Raw genomic sequence first — 20,520 nt, 5'->3', positions numbered from 1 at the left:
CAAAAAGCTTCCATGCAAACCTCAAAGGGAAATACAAATTGGTCACAATCCCCAAAAGTCCTCTGCAAGAGTTTAAGGGGTATTTTGAAAATCAAATAAAGAGATAGAAGAAAAAATCAGAAAAAAAATAAAAGTGATACAAGAGAATCATGAAAAAAAAGGGTCAATAGTTTGGGGAAAAAAAAGAGAAAAAAAACTCCATAAAAAGTAGAATTCACCAAATGGAAAAAGAGATATAATTCACTGAAGAAAAGAACTCCTTAAAAGGCAGAATTGACTGAATGGTAAAGGAGGTACAGAAGTACAAAGAAAGCTAAAAAGGTGATTCTGTGAAGATCATAAAGAAATTAAATAGCAAAATAATATTTCAATCCCTTTCTTTTGAAAGTATTTTAAAATTTAATATTTTTTCAGGCACATGAATAAGAATTTTCAACATTTGTTTTTAAATTTTTGAGTTCCAAATTCTCTTTCTTCCTACTTCCTTCCTCATCCCCCCACCCCAACTGAGAAGGCAAGAAATTCAATACTGATTATATATGTGTAGTCATGCAAAACATTTCCATAATAATCAGGGCAAGAAAAGACAAAGAAAAGCAAAAAACTCAAGAAAAAAAAGAAAGCAAAAAAAGTGTGCTTCAATATGTATTTAGATAGCATCATTTCTTTCTCTGGGAATGTATACCTTTTTTCATCATAAGTCCCTCAGAGTTGTCTTGGATCAGTGTATTGCTAAAAATTGATAAGTCATTCACAGCTGACCATCTTGCGATATTGCTGTTATTACATCACCTCATGTAAGTCTCTCCAGGCTTTTCTGTGGGGATCTTGCTCTAATTTTCATACTACAATAGTATTCCATCACAATAACATACCACAACTTGTTCAGCCATTCCCTAGTTGATGGGTTTCCCCTCAATTTCAAATTCTTTGCTCCCAGGAAAGAGCTATTATAAATATTTTTGTGCATATAGATCCTTTTCCTTTTTTTTAATTTCTTTTGGGATATAGACCTAGTAGTGGTGTTACCAGGTCAAAGGATATGCATGGTTTTATTGTCCTTTAGTCATAGTTCCAAATTGCTCTACAGAATGGTGTAATTTGTTCACAACTACATCAACAATGCATTAATACCCTATTTTCCTCACATCCCCTCCACCATTTGTTAATTTCTTTTTCTGTCCTTTTAGCTAATCTAATATGTATGAGGTAGTACCTCTGAATTATTTTAATTTGAATTCCTCTACCCAATAGTGAGTTAGACCATTTTATTTTTCATATGGCTATAGATAGTTTTGGCTTTTTCACCTGAAAAAGTATCCATATCTTTTGATCATTTATCAAATGGGGAATGGCTCTTATTTTTACAAATTTGACTCAGTTCTCTATACATTTGATAAATGAGGCCTTTATCAGAAAATTTGCTTGAATTTTCCCCAGTTATTATTGCTAACTTTATTTCCCTGAATCCCATTCCCCACTATTTATTCAATTTTCTCTTTCCTTTCAATTTGTCCCTTCTTAAAAATGTTTTCCTTTCTAAAGGACTCATGATGGAAAATGCTGTCCACATCCAGAAAAAGAACTATGGAGTCTGAATTCAGATCAAAGCATAATCTCTCTCTCTCTCTCTCTCTCTCTCTCTCTCTCTCTCTCTCTCTCTCTCACTTGCTTTATCATGGTCCTCCTATTGGTTCTAATTCTTCTTTACAACATGACCAATGTGAAAATGTGTTTAATAAGAATGTATATGCAAAGCCTATATGAAATTGCATGCAATCTTGGGGAGGTAGGAGGAGAAGGAGAGGGAGAAAATTTAGAACTTGAAATCTTATGGATATGCATATTGAAAACTAAAAATAAATAAATTAACTACCTTAATAAAAATACAATAAAATGGGCTTAAGTATTTTATTTTCTCTTTTGTTAATCTAGGCAACTTATATTTTTGTACATATTCATTCATTTCACTTAGATTCTGAGATTTATTGGATACAGTTGGGCAAAATTGCTCCTAATTATTGGTTTAATTTCCTCTTCATTTGTGGTGAATTCACTCTTTTCATTTTTAATCTGCTAATTTGATTTTCTTTTTTTTAATCAAAATAACCAAAGTTTCTCCATTTCATTGTTTTTATCATAAGTTTTATTTATTAATTCAATAGTTTTCTACTTTAAATTCCTTATCTCTCCTTTGAATTTCTAATGTGGTGTTTATTTGGAAATTTTTAATGTGTTCTTTTTTTAGCTTTTTCATTTGCATGCCCAGTTCATTGATCTGCTCTTTTTCAATTTTATTCATGTAAGCATTTAGAAATACAAAATTTCCCCTAGAAATCCTCTACTGTTTTGACTGAGTCCCATATGTTTTGGCATGTTGTCTCCTTATTGTCATTCTCTTTGATGAAGTTATTGATTATTTCAATGATTTCCTGTTCAATCAAATCATTCTTTAAAATTAGATTGTTTAGTTTCCAATTAGTTTTTACCCTATATTTCCATGGTCCTTTATTAATATGTAGTTTTTATTTCATCATGATCTGAAAAGGGTGCATTTAATATTTCTTCCTTTCTGCATTGGATCATGAGGTTTTTATGCTCTAATATATGGTCATTTTTTGTGTAAATGTCATGTAACTGAGAAAACAACATATATTATTTTCTGTCCCCATTCAGTTTTCTTCAGAGGTCTACATATCTAATTTTTCTAAAATTCTACTCTCCCTCTCCTTCTTAACCTCTTGTTTATTTTGTATTTAGATTTATTTAGTTCTGAGAGGGGTAGTTTGAGGTCCACAACTAGTATAGTTTTGCTCTCTATTTCTTCCTGTAACTCACTTAACTTCTCTAAGAATTTTGATTGTATGCCACTTTGTGCATACTTGCTTAATATTGATATTATTTTATTGTCTCCAGTACCTTTTAGCAAGATGTAGTTTCTTTCCTTATCTCTTTGAATTAGATTTATGCTTGTTTTTGCTTTGTCTGAGATGAGGATTACAATCCCTCATTTTTTTCTTTTCTTTTCTTTTCTTTTTTACTTCAGTAAGCATAATATGTTCTTCTACAACCTTTTACCTTTATTCAGTGTGTACCTCCCTGCTTCAAATACATTTCTTGTAAACTGTGTATTATAGGATTATGTTTTTTTTATCCACATGACTATTCACTTCTGTTTTATGGGAGAATTCATCCCATTCACATTTACAGTTATGATGACTAACTGTGTATTTCCCTCCATCCTATTTTCCCCTGCTGATACTTTTCTCTATTTCTCCCTTTCCCTCATCACCAGTATTTTCCTTTTGACCACCACCTCCCTCTGCTCTCCTTTCTATCAGCGCACCTCCCCCCCCTTCCCTTACTACTTCTCAATAGGGTAGGATAGATTTATTTACCCAAGTGAGTTTGTATGTTATTCCCTCTTTCTCCCAAATCAGATGAGAGTAAGGTTCTAATAATACTCACCCCTTCTCTTCTTTCCTTTTACTATAATAGATCTTTCATGTCTTTTCATGTGATACAATTTACCATATTCTGCCTTCCCCTTTCCTCTTCTCCCTGTACAATCTTTTCTCATCCTTTTATTATTTTTTATCATCACATCAAAGTCAACTTATATCCACACCTTCTAAATATACTCCCTTTAACTGCCCTAATAGATATATTGTTTTTGTAAGTTATTAGTATCATCTTCCCATGCAAGGATGTACACTGTTTAACCTTATTGAGTACCATTTTTTTTCCTCTTCTGTTTCCCTTTTTGTGCTTCTCTTCAGTCTTGTATTTGAAGATCAAATTTTCTGTTCAGCTCTGGTCTTTTCTTGAGAAAAACTTGAAAGTCCCTTATTTCATTGAATATCCATCTTTTTCCTTGAAATATTATGTTCCATTTTCATGAGTAGTTGATTCTTCTTTGTAATCCAAGCTCTTTTTCCTTTCAGAATATCATATTCCAAGCCCTCTGATCCTTTAATGTAGAAGCTGGTAAGTCCTCTGTAATACTGACTGTGGCTCTTTGACATTTGAATTGTTTCTTTCTAGCTGTTTGTAGTTTTTTCTCTCTGACCTGAGAGTTTGAGAATTTGGTTACAATATTCCCTAGAGTTTTCTCTTTGAGATCTCTTTCAGGAGGTGATTGGGGAATGCTTTCAATGACTATTTTACCCTCTGTTTCTAGGATACCAAGGCAGTTTTCCTTGGTAATTTCTTGAAAGATGCTGTCCAGGCTCTTTTTTATCATGACCTTCATGTAGTTCAATAATTTCTTAAATTAGTAATGAGATGAATTATATCACATGATGAGGTATAAAAGACCCATTACAGTAGGGGAAAAAGAGGAAGGAGGTGAGCTTTGTTTGAACCTTATTCTCATCAGATTTGGCTCAAAGAGGGAATAACAGAATACTAACACAATCAAGTTTTTCCTTGTGTTATAATAAAATTAATTTAAATTTAATTTTATTTTAGAAACATCTGATCAAAGTTTTATTAGGCATCATCTAATCATCTAATATCATCATATTAATAATGAAGAAACCGAGGCACAATGATATTTAGTGTTTTTGCCCAAGGCAACAGAATAAGTAAGAGGAAAGTCAAGGATTTGAACTCAAGTCATCTAATTTCACATTTAGTATTCTTTTCCCTAAACAATGCCTACTTGCATTGTTCCTCCATTACTTATACCATCCACTTAAAAGAAATTATCTTTGTTAGATTAGAACATTTTAAGTAGGTAGGATAATCAATGGAGCCTCATCTTTATGACTGATTTATCTGAAATTTACTTTTTTAAAAAATTGATTGAACTTTTAGGGTAGTCTTAGAAATGGGGAGATCTGGAAAATCAAGAAAATTATACTCTAATATTAATTCATAATGGCCTGTATAAATAATGTAACCTCTTTATAAAGCCTGAATCTCTTTGTATAAAAGAATCTCTGTATCTCATGGTTGTATTATATATCACATTTTTTTTTGTTTTAAGAAAACAGCATTGATAAATAAATCAGAACTATGAAAAGAATGCAGAACAATTTTGAACACTCTTCCTTTTCTATGTGTGACACACTGTTGAGAGTTAACAATTACCTAATTAAGATCATAGACTGAGTCATATTTAGGTCAGAGGATCTTCTCTGAGATTATAAACTTGTAATGGGCAAAAATTTCATGTTTTCCACAATGTAAAAATTCTGTAATGCCACATATGATGCATAATGATTGTTTAAGAAATATTGGAATACAGTAAACTTATTAGTTGAAGTGATCTGGAACTCTTGACACTCCTAACAAAGCACAAAATTAATGAATTCTACAAATTTTTCCCTCCCATCTCCTGGCACTTGACAAAGTATAAGATATTTCTGCTAAGACTAGCTTTCACCTAACATTGAAATTAGAGTGCAAATGCTGACAATGGTATGTATGAAAAATAGTTGATGGCAATTTCCAATAAAGGTCAAATCAGGAACAGGGAGCAAATTGTGATTTTTTAATGAAAGGGCATTGTGTAATCTTTCTAGCAAAATTGAAATTTCTATTAGGAATAGAGGAATCTAAATTTTTTTTTTAAAATGCTACATTCAGGTAAGTTAATTCAGCATTTGTGATACAGAAATCTTTATGAAGAAATCAAAAGACAAAAAAAGACAAAAGAAAAGAAAAAGTGAAGAAAGGGAGAAAGAGGAAGAATAAAAAGGAAATAAAGATCTAGGAAGAAGACTAATACCCTGAGCATTTCAGAAACATTTGCTTGATTAAGACATAGAACTCTCTAGCAAGATTTGTCAGTGTAATAATGCAGGATTCCAAATCCAGGCCCGACTTCATGCTTTGTTGATCTAATTAGTACAAAATGATAATAAAAACTCTTCTTCACTTCAAGTGGCACAATCTCTTCTAACAAATCCTAAGTAACCATCAACATTCTGAATTCTTGATTGGTCATTGAAATGATCAGTATTCTAAAGTTTTTCAAGTTATTTCTTCTTCTGTGTTTGGATAATTGTATGCAAGTATCCCATGGTTTCTCTGAAACATAATTTGTTACTTATATATGGACAACAATACTTCATTATATGCATATGTTATAATTTGTTCATCTATTGCAATATATATCATTTTCTATTCTTTTAAATATTGTTGACAGTAGGCCAAATAATGATATTAATGGCTTAAAAGAAATTCAGTTTTGTAACTTTTTTAATTTTAGTTTCTTCTTAAAAGATGACTTATAAGAAACCATTAATCCAATAGATTTTAAATTCACTGAAAAGGAAGACCTAAAAAGTAATTATTCAAAAACACTCAGCAACAAAATTTTTTTCTAAAAATAAGGTATCTTTAGAACAATTTCCCAGAATATGTAAATATTGCAATTCTGTCACCTAAATGACTTGATTGAATTCTCTATATCCTGATTATATTTAAAAAAATAACTAAGCAAAGTCAGCGCTTACGTATTATTTACATTCAGTGGTTCAGTTGCATTTCTGACTTCCAACATCTGGCTTCTTTCCCTTAATCAATACAGTCCCTTGAGAAACACAATGCATTGAAAGCTGAAACATTTGTACTCAATCAGGGGTTTAGCTTTGTGCTATAATTGTTATACATGTAGATCATGAAACAATTTGTTGTTATAGAAGTTCTTGTTTGAACACAATATGTCACTGTAATAACTCCCCAATAAACAAATGATGTTGAAATGTCACAAACCTTACAATTCAAAACTGAATTAGAATTAGCCTCTTAAATCTATACTGTCAAACCTGCCACAGAGACCTCTGGCTTACCCCCATAGTCACTGGATGTCACCCTTGTTCTGTTAGTAAATAACAAATTGTATCTTTGTCTTATAGCTACAAATTATTCTTTAGAAAGTCAATTAGGGTTAAGACTTTAAAGCAAGAAAACTATTTTAATACTACCATGAAACACTGGTCAAAGCTCCACATCTATTTAGTAAGCAAAATTTGACTGCATATGAAATATTTATGTTTTGACATAACAATATAAAATATTAAGTTAATTTACTATAGGTATCTTTCTAAAGTTTGTAAAAATGAAATATAAAATTAGACAATTATATATGTTTTCTAATCAAATAGCAAAACCAATTGAATGAAAGCAAGTCCTATTTGAGGCTCAGTTTTGTTATTGACCATAAGTAAGATATAAATTCAAAAAGAAATAAATTAATCCATAATTCAGATAGTTCTAGATCAGCAAGTATTCATGAACTATTCTCAATTATCAGAATTTTTTACAAAATATATGAAGTAGTATGAAATGCAGTTAACTTAGAAATGAAGTGATTCACTACTTCACTGTGTTTGTGGAATGGAAAATCAACCTCTCTAACCTCCTGTTGCCTGATATATATTTTTTCATCATATTTTTCATATTTTTTCATATATTTATTCATCAACAAAACATAATATTTATACTTACATTTATACTTAAGATATTATAAGCTACTGTTAGTATAATACAATGAATAAATAATTATTAAATTCATTGTGTGCAAAATAACTATTGAGGCACTCAGTGAGATGCAAACTTTAAAAGACATCATGTCCTCTGAAAGCTTATGATGTACTTGAAGATAAAATACCAACACAATGCCTATAGAAAGCAATATTGAATTATATTTGAAGTGTTTTTAGAGAACAACTCAGTGGGACTTTGTTTTCTACCCAAATCATTATTCTCTTATATTTAGTCAGGCTGTATAATCCATGTACATTTAAAGTTGTGAGATTTAGATTTAGATTTTTCTCAATTTGTCTCTAATTATTTTTTATTAATTTGTATTTTTTTGTTCTTCTTCCTTGTTCAAATCGATAGGTGGTCTCCTTGGTAGTTTTTGCCTATTTTACATTAAGGTAACTTTATTCTTATAGAGTCTCTTCACCTCACTCTTGTAAACATTTTCTCTCAACTCTCATATTAGTCCCTTTCCCCCAGTGCTGTAATTTTGCCTAACTTACTGATTGATTTTTCACTCTTCTGTTTATCTAGTTATCTAAATTTTCCTCAATTAAGCAATTAAGCAAAATCTTCTTTTCTCTTCTCTCTTTAAACTTATTTTGTTTGTTACTTTTGGTTTCTATGAAATTTACTAAAATGACTGCTTTCCCTCATTCATAGCTTTTAAACTCTTCCCTTTCTCTCTACGGTAATTTTAATTAATATTACTTACATTAATTGATTTCTTCTTTAATTTATATATTCCACATAGATTAAAGCTTCTAATGTACATACTTTGAGTTTCTGCTTCTAAATAAACTCTTTTATTGCCTTGCAGATCCTGCCTTCTCTCCCATTTTCCATTGTCTTTCATATTTAGAAGTATCAATTCATGTAGGAGATAGGATACAATTGTTGCCATAATGGTAGAAATTTTGCTGTATGTTTCATTGTTTTGTCCATTTCAACATATTACTTACCACGTAATCCTCTTCTATTCCATTTGCTCTGAAATTTCTTTTTGGTGTCCAAATCCTAAAGTCTAAATGTAATGTTATTGTTGATTGACTCAAGGAGTTCTGATTTTGCTTCCCCTAATGCAGCAGGTTTTGCATGGATTCATAAAGATCTCTGAGATTGGGTGTCTCATGGCACCTAATTTCTGCAGGTTCTACCCATTGTAAAGTCCCTATTCCCCACTATAGAAAATATTTCTCACCCTATCACAGTATTATTCATCAGTTTTCTATTCCATCACTAAAATGAGATATATCCTAAAAGAAAAATATATAATTGGAAAAAAACCCAATAAGAATTCCTAGAAGAGTGAAAAGAAAGAGATGAGAAAAGTAGAAGAAAAATTGGGAAAACAAATGAGTTATGCAAGAAAATTATGAAAAGAGAATTAATAGCTTGGTAAAAGAGGCATAAAAATTAAAGAAAATAACACCTTAAAAAGCAGAACTGGCCAAATTGTAAAATAAGAACAAAATCCACTAAAGATAGAAACTCCTTAAGAAAAGAAATACTTAGGAAGAATATTTTGAGAAGATGGCAGAGTAGGCCAGAAAATTCCAAGCACCTCGGGGTGAATGCAGAGCAGTAAAAATAAACTAGAGTTGGGACAGGAAAATTATCCTCCTGGACAGCAGAAGATTCAAAGAAAAATCCCAGGCCTGAGGTTTGGTTTCTATGAAATGTAAACACCTCCAGGTTAAGTTCCACTGAAACAGCAAGAGGAAATCCCTGTGGCTACCTGGGTTGGATGGTAGCCTAGGCCCCAGCCACAGGAATTTTTACCTCCTGGACAGTGTGTGGAATTGGGTCTGAGGGGGGAAGATTGCGGGAACCACTGCTGGTAGGAGGGGGAGGGTAAGGGAAGGATCTTTGGAAGGGAATAGGTTAAGTAATAGGAGTGCAAGGTAGCAGGTAGAAGTAAAGTAGAGGAGTCAGGAGGGATAGGAAATAAGAGATACACACAAACATAAAATAAAGATCAGAAGTAGAATTTATTAGGGAAAAAAGCAGGAGTGGTAATCATGATCTCAGTCAAAGTTAAAGCAAGATAGATTTAATCAAAAGAAAAAATAGGGAAATGCATCAGCCACATTAATCAATATTGTTTTAGACTATTTAAAATAACTATACAGTATAAGGTGGTAATATTGCTGTAGTGTAGGAAATAATGAGTTGGTGGACTTAGAAAAATGTGGAAATACTTGAATTTATAAAGAAAGAGGTTATCTACACTCAGAGAAACAGAGGACAAATAAGTATAGTACGGTCTTACATAGATACATATGAATGTATATATCTGTATATGAGTATGATTATAGATATATAAATATACTCATATATCTATATATATGCGTATAAAACCTTACATAAATTCATTTACATACATATGTGCATACACGTGTGTATGTGTGTTTGTGTGGATCCACACTTAATTGTAGCTTTCTTGATGGAGGGGGGAGTAAGGAGGAACAAAAGAACAAAGTAAAAAATGCAGAGCAGAGAACAAAATTTACAAAGAAGTAAAGAAAAGACGGACAGCTCTGAACACAGTGTGTAGTATTTGTTCTGTAGGCTTTCTTGAAATGGAAATTTATTGCTGTATATTTTGAGGACTCTCTTCCATTCTGCTGTGCACAAGGGAAGGTTTTTTTTTTCTTTTCTTATTTGGTATACAAGTTTTAGTGTTCTGGTTTATAATATGTTTCTTTTTTCTTTTCCTATGTATTTAAGTTCAAAATAAATTAATAAAAAAGAATTAATTAAAAATTAGAATTGGGTAAATGGAAGCAAATGATTCCAGAGACACTGTGAAATAATAAAAGCAACTCAAAAGAATGAAAAGAAAGAAGAGAGTGTGGAATATTTTATCAGAAATACAACAGACCTGGAAAATAAGTTGAGGAGAGATAACATAAGTATTTTAGGACTACCTAAATGTCATGGTACAAGAAAAAAGCCTAGACATCACCTTTCAAGAAATCTTCAAGGAAAGTTACGCTGATATTTTGGAACTAGGGGGTAAAATAGATTTTGAAAGCATCCACCTATCATCACCTCCTGAAAGAAATCCCAGAATTAAAACTACCAGAAATATTATAGCCAAGTTCCAGAGCTCCTAGGTCAAAGAGAAAATACTTCAAGCAACCAGAAAGTAACAATTCACATATAATGGATCCTGAGTCAGAATCACATAATATTTAGCATCTTCCAGATTAAAGAAGCAGAGTGTTTTAAATATTATAGTCAAGAAGGCAAATGAGCTAGAATTACAAGCAAAAATCACCTACCTGTTCTTGAGGTTCCTCCCATTAGTTCTTTATATCATGAGTAATGGGAAAATATAGTTATATGAATGTATAAGTAGAGCCTATATCAGATTGCATGTCACCTTGTGGGGTGAGAAATGTGGGAAGGGGAGAAAATTTAAAACAAAATCTTATGGAAGTGAATTTTGAAAACTAAAAATAAATTAATTAATTATCAAAAAAATCATCTACCCAGCAAAACTGAGTGTAATCTATAAGGGCAAAAGTAGATTTTAATGAAATATATGAGTTTACAGCATTTCTGATGAAAAGACCAGAGCTGAATAGAAAATCGGACATCCAAAAACAAAGCTCAAGGGAAGCATACTGAGGTAGACATGAAACAGTAATCATGAGAGAACATAATAAATTTAAACTGTTTACATTCCTTTATAAAAAGATGATACATGTAACTTCTAAAAGCTTTATCAGTATTAAGGTAATTAAAATGAGTTTCCAAAGAGTGCATAATTATGATTCAATTATACTGAAATGATCTCCAAAAAGTGAAGGGGTGAATAAAAGGGATGCCCTGGGAGAAGGGGGAAGGGAGAGGTCAAATGAGTAAAATTTTATCACATAGAAGGGGAACACAAGGAACAGTTTGTTTTTTTTTTACATTTGAGTGGAAAATGGGGGAGGGGTGTCAGGAAATGCTTGAATCTTACTCTCACTGAAATTAGTTAAAATAGCTAATAATACATTGTCAATTGGGTATAGAAATGAAACTTATCCAGTAGGGAAATAGGAGGAAAAAGGGATAAGGAAAGGTAGGAATTATTATAAAAAGAGATGCTGGATTAAGGCAGGCAATGATTAGAAACAAAATTGACTTTTGAGAGTGCAAGAGAATGAGAGTGTGAGGGAGCCACGGGGAGAGAGAGAGAGAGAAGAAGAAGAAGAAGAAGAAGAAGAAGAAGAAGAAGAAGAAGAAGAAAAAGAAGAAGAAGAAGAAGGAGGAGGAGGAGGAGGAGGAGGAGGAGGAAGAGGAGGAGAAGGAGGAGGAGGAGGGATGGAAGGAAGTACACAGTAACATAATTGTGAATTTGAATGGAATAAGTTCACCCATTAAAAAAATGTCGATTGCAAATAAGACTCCAAGAATATGTTGTTTACAAAAAAAAATTCTCTAAACAGAAAGGCATACAGAGAATTAAAATAAACGGCTGAAACAAAAGACATGGGTAGCAATCATGATCTCAGACAAAGCAAAAGCAAAACATACCTAATTAAAAGAGATAATCAGGGAAACTATGTTTTGCTAAAATGTATAATAGACAATGAAATAATATCAAAAAATTTTATAGCAAGTTTCTTTGACAAAGGGCTCATTTCTCAAATATATACTGATTATATAACTGAGCCAAATTTATAAAAATAAGAGCCATTCCACAACTGATAAGTAGTCAAAGGAAAAGCAGTCAGCTTTCAGAAGAAAAAAAATCAATGTTATTTGCATTAAAAATGCACTAAATCACTATTGTTATCCACCTATAGAGAAAGAACTGATGAACTCTGAGTGCAATTGGATATATAATATTCTTTCTTTTTCCTGTTTTTTTTCAAAATATAGCTAACATGAAAATATGTTATGCCAGTCATTTCAGCTATGTAATTGATATCATATTGCTTGCCTTCTCAGTGGATAACATAGGGTGTGGGAGGAAGGGAGCAAATTTATAACTCAAAATTTAGAAATAAAAGAATATTAAAAATAAATGATAAATTAAAATTTTAAAAAGGAGCACTTTGTATATATTTTATTTATTGAATGTTAATCTTTATTTTTCTTTTTTTATTCATAATGAAATAGTTAAGTGCAGAATTTCTTATTTGTCAGTCAGATTGCTAAATTCAACCATTAAGTCTTTTGAATTTTGCAGTATAGTTTTTGTTGTTGCTGTTTTGCTTTCTTTTGTTTTCTGTGGACATAATACATGTGTTCTTTCTGTCGTCCCTTTATTTCAGGAATCTGGGGCCATTTTCTTGTACTGCAGTTTTCAGGGTTTTTTTTTTTAATTTTTATCTTCTTATGTTCTTTTGTAAGATCTATGCTCCTTAAGTTGTCTCTACACATCCTATCTATTAGATCGTAAGGTTTTCTAGTATACAGATTATTTGTTTTTTTTAATATTGTTCCTTTTTAATTAGCTTTTTCCAGATAATTCTTGACTGCTAGATATTTATATTACCAATAAATTGTTCTGCCTTTAATTAATTTGGTGAGATTCACCCACATGAATCCAAGTTATTTTTTTCCCTGACAATTACTTCTCTTATATAGACTATAAATTCTGTTTTGTTTTGTTTTTCTTGATTTTTTTTCTTTGATATTTTTATCTTTTGAATCCTTTGGTAAAATCTTGAACTGAATCCATTTATATTGGGAGTCCACAAAGTTCTTTGCCTCATCCAATATTGATTTATTTTCCTTTGAGGCAGTTTTATATTGCAGTGGATATAGCACTGGAACTAGACTCCTGAGGAATCTAGGAAGACCTGAGTTCAAATCTACCCTCAGATACCTGTCACCTGTATGACCCTGCGCAAGTCACTTAACCTCTGTCTCTGTTTCCTCAACTATTAAAGTGGAACTTTACAGGGTTGTTTTGTAGATCAAATGCAACAATATTTGCAAAGCATTTAACATAGTATTTGGCACAGAGTAAGTAACCATGTAATTATTATTTGCTCTCTCTACATGTTTGTGTTACAAAATTCAATGATTTTTAGAGTTGATTAAGTTGGAATCACCTTTTCTTAAGTTTTAATATCATTCTTGTTTAATTATCTGTTTGTGCTTAAGGCTTTTAACTGAATTTTCTATGACAAGATTTTTATTTGTTCCCTAATCCCAGGGGTAGACAGAAAATAAATGTTTGTTGATTGAGACAAATTGAAACTTTTAAAACTATTAATTTTAGCAGGCATTATATGACTTTTACAATAAGTACTTTTGCACCACTATTATTTCCAATGATATATTTTATTGCAGTTTGTTTTAAATTTAGTGATTTTTTTATATAAAATTGATTTATAAATACACTCCTCCCTTTTTACCAATGACTGTTCCCTTTAGTTAGCATATATTATCGCCTACTATATGTCAGGAATTGTGTGCTAAAAGTACCAAAGCAAAATGAAAACAATCTCTGATATTCTTATATGGAGAAATCAGATATATGTGTATGCATGCACATACATTTATGTACATGCATATATTTACACCTGTATATATGTACACTCAAACATGCACATGTATCCATGTGTATACGTTCATGTACGTATGCATGCATGTGCATGTAACACATATACCTTTCTATAAGAGTACCATACATGTACACACAAAGTATCTGTATACATGTATGTATTTACATAGATATAGATATATCTTTCTATCCCCATAACAGAATGAAAAGGGGTTGTTTGTTTTGTTTCTCTGTGTTTTTACCTTCAGTGAACAATACCTGACATATAGTAGGCCTTAAATAAATGCTTATTAGAGGGGGAGGGAGTCACTGATAAGGAAGGGAAAGAAGGATATATTCATAAATCAATGTGATATAAAAACAAAATGAATCAATAAAAAATAAAATAAATTGCAATAAAATTTTAAAAAATCATTGTAAATGATAGTGCCATATACTTACTTAAAATAAAGGCATATTATGGCTGCTAAAATTAACACTTTAAAATGTTCTCTTTGGGTTTTTTTTCAGATAAGAATTTATTTTATGTCAACCCCTTTGGTGAGAGAACAATGATAACAAAGAAACAAAAGAACTTATTATACATACACATACCCAAGAAAACAAATTCCTACATTTAGCATTTCCAAAAATATGTCTCTATGAATTTTGAGTTCATTGCCTCTCTGCCAGGATATGGGTGACTAAATAACATTTTTTTGTTAAACTGTCAAAAATGTTAATTGAATGAATTGGTGACTGGGTTAATGAACCAGAATTATTCTTGTTGTCAAATGGAATGGTTTGTCTACGGTCTTCTGCCATATTTGTCATGTTTAAACCATATTTAGCTACTTTGTGCACAAAATATTATTTATATTTTGCCTACCTCATTAAACACCATTAAAATGTGATAATAAAACTATCAGGTGAGTGAAGCATTAAGTTGAAAATAGAATATTTAATATCATTATTTTCCACTTACAACTTCACTGGGTGATGACTGATTTAGATCCTGAAGGGCCCTCAAAAGTCGTATAATCCATCCATTTATTTTATAGATGAAGAAACTGAGGCACAGAGAACTTGATCAAGTTGTCCAAAATCACAGAAGTTGTGTGATTTGAATCTAAGTTCTCTTACTCAGAAGCCACAATGCCTCTCAAATAGCAGAATGAATTTCCATTGTCAATCAATGATTCAACAGGTAAAGTCTCACTTTATGAGTTTTTATTCCTAACATTAAAAAGGATGATATAAACAAACTGTATAGTCACAATTTCAGGTAATGGTGAAAGAATGAAATAATTATCAAATTTGAAATGCAAAATTAGAATAATTTGTAATTTTCAATTCACCTAGTCTTTGTAGGACTAACTGAAAAGAGAGACACATACAGAGAGAGGAAGAGTGAAACTCAGAGAGACAGAGACACAGGGACAGAGAAAGACAGGTAGAGACAGAGTAAGATAGTGAGATAGATAGACCAGGACACAGAGTCCACAAGAATTTAACAGTGTTGTATTTAATTTTCATTCTTTGAAAACCTTAAGATATTACCAAATAAAAATGTGTATTTTTCATAATTTTACAAAATGCAGAGAATTTGCATCTTTGATTAAAAAATAATCCCATGACCAAAGATCATGATAATATAGGATGAAAAAAAAAGTCATGAAGAAAAAAACAACTCAAAACATATTATATTTATTTAATCTTCCTCAGTTTCCATGGTTTAACAATAGCCTTAGGGGAAAATGTGATAACTTTGATTACAACTTTTCATTATTCATTTTTACTTCAGAACAATATTGGAATACTGGGTTTGTCCCAGGCAAAGCAAATTAAGTAAAGAAAGTTCAAATTATCTTTTAAATTTAGCTACTAAGAAAAAAAAAACTTGCTAGAGCAAATGGATTAGTATAAGCAGTTAGGGTAAAATTATGCAACTTACCAATTTTTAACATTTGTGTACTCTTAAGACTTTTTAATGAGGAATATTTTAAAGATAGCTGTAGTAAAGAACCTAAAGATCGAAAACAAAACTTAAAAATGAATTTAAGGAGATATTTGTCAAAGTATATTACAACTGGTATTTAGGAGATAACAAAGAGACCATTGTCCAAAATCTAAAGAAATATCTTAACAGATTCACTAAATTTGGGACTACAGTACAAAAAGCCTGATTCTCTGTCTTTGCTATCTTCTACAGGGGTACAGAGCTATGTTCTAAAGATTTTGGGCTGCTAACATATCCCCTTAAACTTTCAATTTTCAAGGTGTCCTAACTAGACCAGGTACTGACAATACGTAACTGCTAGAATTAAACTTTTGAAAGATATAAATGGGAAAAATCAGGATAATAGATTAAGTTTTTTAGAATACCACTCCCAAAGTACAAATAATTTTAGACAAATTTATTGATGATTTTGGCTGCCAGGGGGAAAAATTTTAGCAAACTTGCCAGAGATATAGATCTGGGGTACTAGTAGCCATTAACATATAAAAATCACTCAGCAAAATAAAATATTTTGACTTGGAGAAAATAACTGTAGAGATAGAAGAAAATATGGTTCTGAGTGATATACTGAATACCAAGCAGAAGCAATCTTTATCTACTGTTTCCATTTTTTTTCAAAAAAATAGATCACTGACATATAAAATATGTATTAAAAAGAAGTCCTTTTTCTGGCTTTTTTTTGGTCTCTGTAGGTTGAAAAGCATATCCTTTAGGGCTTCTTAAAGTTTTTCTACTTGTGACCCCTTCAGCATTTTGGGGTTGCAACCCACAGTTTCAGAAGCATTGCTCTACAGCAACAGAAGGAAACCTTTCTTGCCTCAATTCCACATCCCTTTGACCCTCACAAAGGAATAATAGTTATAAGGGGAAGACAACAGGAAAGGGGTATCCATTCTCTCATAGACTGAAGAGAACATTTAGTCCAGGATCTTCATATTTTAGGAAAAAAAAACATGGATCCTAGAGAGGTTGTTACTTGACCTGTGTGGACTGTCTGTGGACTTATGCAATTAGGAGAATAGATTAAGTTATTGTCAACACTAGCTCAGAAATTTTGCCACTACCACTTTTTTGTTTGATTTTGATCAACTGACAATAGACAGCAATTTCAGAGCAGGACAATATTTGATATAGTTCCTTTTGATTCCTAACCCTGGCTCCCTTGATATAGTACCTGTAGACTATTATCTTGGACTGACCTTCTATTTGTTTGTCAATTTCAAGCACTTTAGTTTCTTCTTTCTCATAAGTCTCACTCCCATTTCCCAAACAATCATGTATTAAATGTCTGCTATACAGTTAGCTTGGACAGCACGTCTTCTAGCCCTGAATATCCACCAGATATCCTGTTTGCCTCTCATATTGCTACTTGCTTCCCAACTGACCCTTTTCTGTCTTCTACTCATGTGGTTGTGCCATCTGCTGCTAGCTGCTTCCTCTATAGCACACACTGCTAGAGTTTTTTGCTGCTCTTTTTTTTTTTTCTCTCTGGGTCTTCCAACTGCTCAGGTTTCTTCTGCTTCCAGCGGCTAGTTACAAGCTGAATTGCAGATGCTATAACCTTTTCCCTATAGGCAGAAGTCTAAGTTGCTTTACTTACAGATCCAGGAGCTAGGTCAGTTATCTATGATTGAGACCTACACACAAAGGAACAGATAAGAAGTAAGCTTTTCTTTTTAATCATTTTTTCTTCTGCTTCAGCTGTCACTAATTACATTCAGTATAGTCTGAGCTAGGATGGGGACATGTATTTCAATTCATTTCAACTCTGATCCTATGCTAGTCCATTCAAATCACTTCAATAGCTTCATTTAATACTCAAAGTGGTCTGGTGGGACTGGTGATACAAAGCAAAAAAATGAAACAATCACTAATTTCAAATAGGGTATATTCCAAGCATTGTTTTACCTTATGAATTCTACAACTTCTGTTTGTATTAGCTGCAGTTTTCTGTTCCTTTCTTTCCTGAAGGGAAAATCCATTCAACTGAATGGACCTGAACCATTACTGAGGAATTGCATTTACAATCCTGTCTGAAGCCTACTATTAGTCTTTCCCACTCACTCCCTGTTGCCCCACTTAAACTTTTGAATACTAGGTTCTCTTGATATATGCCATATAAAACTCATACTTTTAATAAAAATGCTACTTTTTTAAAAACTAAAAGCATACTTGAAGAGTTAAAATTATTATGCAAAACATACTACTTCTAACCCTTTTAGAGGAAGTTTGGGTTTGAGAAAAGAGTTTTGAAATAAGGAAAACCTGCATTCAAATCCTGCCTCAGGCACTTACTAGCTATGTGCTTAAATGTTCTTGGCAAGTCACTTAACCTCTATCTTTCTCAGGCATTGTGCTAGGACTTGTCTAATAGGTTAGATCATTGACAGTACAGGGAGTTTCTGCCTCCCCAGCAAAATTACAGATGGCTCTAATTGTTTAGCATAGTCTTTTAGAGTAATATATTAAATGCAATTGAAATATTTAAGAAGAAACATTTGCCTGTGCCAACATTCTCATGCAACCACTTTATGGTTCATATCAACAAAGATTCTTTGATGAGCCCAAGTCAGTGGTAATAATGATCACGGCTTTAGGAACACTTCAGTTTGAAGTAACTCAGTGATTGCATTTTGCTTCTTTATGGGGCAGTGTATGGAAAAGTTATTGTTTAAATTTGGATATAAGTGGTTTGTTGTACCCTATTAGAAAAATTATTCCTCCTTGCTTTGGAATAGTGAGAGTTCCTGTCATTAAAATATTTATATTTAGAGTTAACAGTTGCACGCTGACTAAACAAGAACCATCAATAATTTTCACTTTGATGCTCTTTATGATAATACACAGTAATTGGATTCAGCAGTAAATCCAAATACATCACCCAGGCATTGATTTTCCAAACAGTTCTGTCAAAATTATGTAGTAAGAAATGAAGCCTCAACTTGATGGTCCATATCACAAAATGATTTTAAAATATGCTTATTGGACAGACAGAAGCTGTTTGAAAGTGGATAGTTTGTTTCTTCAGACAATCTTGGAAGGGGTAAACAGGTAATTTGACAAAATTGGGGTCATTTCTTCAGTGACCATGTTTCCCTCTTTTCTGCCAAACTAGAATGGAAAGGAGATATGATCCCTTCATTCTTCCCTAAAAATAAGAGTCTCACAACCTTCAAATAAAAATCCCTTTAATTGTTCTATTCTGTTCAGTATTTTTTTTTCCTTTTTTAGTTGTGTCATGTCCAACCTTTGGGATCTCATTTGGAGGTTTTATTATTATCATTATTATTTGTTTGTTTGTTTTTGAAAAGGTACTGGAGTGGTTTGTCATTTCCTTCTCCAGCTCATTTTACAGATGAGGAACTGAGCCAAACAGGATTAAGTGACTTATCCTATGTCACATAGCTAGTAAATGTCTGATGTCCAATTTGATTTCAGGAAAATGAGTCCTCCTGACTCCAGGCCCAGCATTACATCTACTGTGCCACCTACCTGTGCTAATTTTGTTATATCTCCAGGCTCTTGAAAACAAATGATTCTATCATGCTTTCCCAGTCATTAATGGAGTAAAACAAGGCTGTGTGTTTGCTCCCATGCTTTTTAGCATGATGCTTTCAGCTATGCTGTCAGACACCTTCAATGATGAAGAACATGATATCAAGGTCAGCTGCCTCACTGATAGTAAATTATTTAACTTAAAAAAAGCTATAAACCAAAACTAAAGTGGAGGGAGAGTTGGTGCACAACTTTTTGTTTACAGATGATTGTGCACTTAATACAGCATCTGAAGCTAAAATGCAACAAAGCATAGATCAGTTCTCTGCTACTTGAGCTAATTTAGACCTAACAGCACCAAGAATTCACAGGTGCTTCATCAGTCAGCACCATAACACCCATACATGGAACCATTGGTTACAGCAAATGGAGAAGTTTTGAATACTGTGGATAAGTTCACTTACTTTGGAGTATACTTTCTGAGAATATATACATTGACAATGAGGTTTACATATATATTGCCAGAGCTTGCTCAATGTTTGGGAGGCTCCAAAGGAAAATGTGGAGGAGGAAGAAGTGGTATTAGACTGCCTTAACAAACTGAAGGTCTATGAGGTTTACTGACCTCATTGATGTAGGCCTATGAAACTTGGACAATAGAACAGTGCCATGCTAGGAAAATGAATCACTTCCATTTGAAGATTCTGAAGATCATCTGGCAGCATAAGGTACCAGACACTAAGGTTCTTTCTTGAACTGAATTGCCAAACATTCAAACTCTACTGAAAAAAGTGCAACACTAATGGTCTGGCCATGTTGTTCAATTGTCACACATATGCATGCCTAAGAGACTGTTTTATAGAGAATTCACACAAGGAAAACACTCACATGGTGGTCAGAAGAAGTGATACAAGGAAACTCTTAAGGTCTCTCTGAAGAACTTTGGAATTGATTGTATGACATAGTAGACAGAGGTGGCACAGGATCACCCAGCATGTCATTGTGTCATCAAAGAATG

The sequence above is a fragment of the Vombatus ursinus genome, unplaced genomic scaffold (genome assembly GCF_900497805.2).
Source record: "Vombatus ursinus unplaced genomic scaffold, bare-nosed wombat genome assembly UNPS02009835.1, whole genome shotgun sequence".
Classification (NCBI taxonomy): Eukaryota; Metazoa; Chordata; class Mammalia; order Diprotodontia; family Vombatidae; genus Vombatus; species Vombatus ursinus.
Note: the sequence above shows the minus strand (reverse complement) of the source record.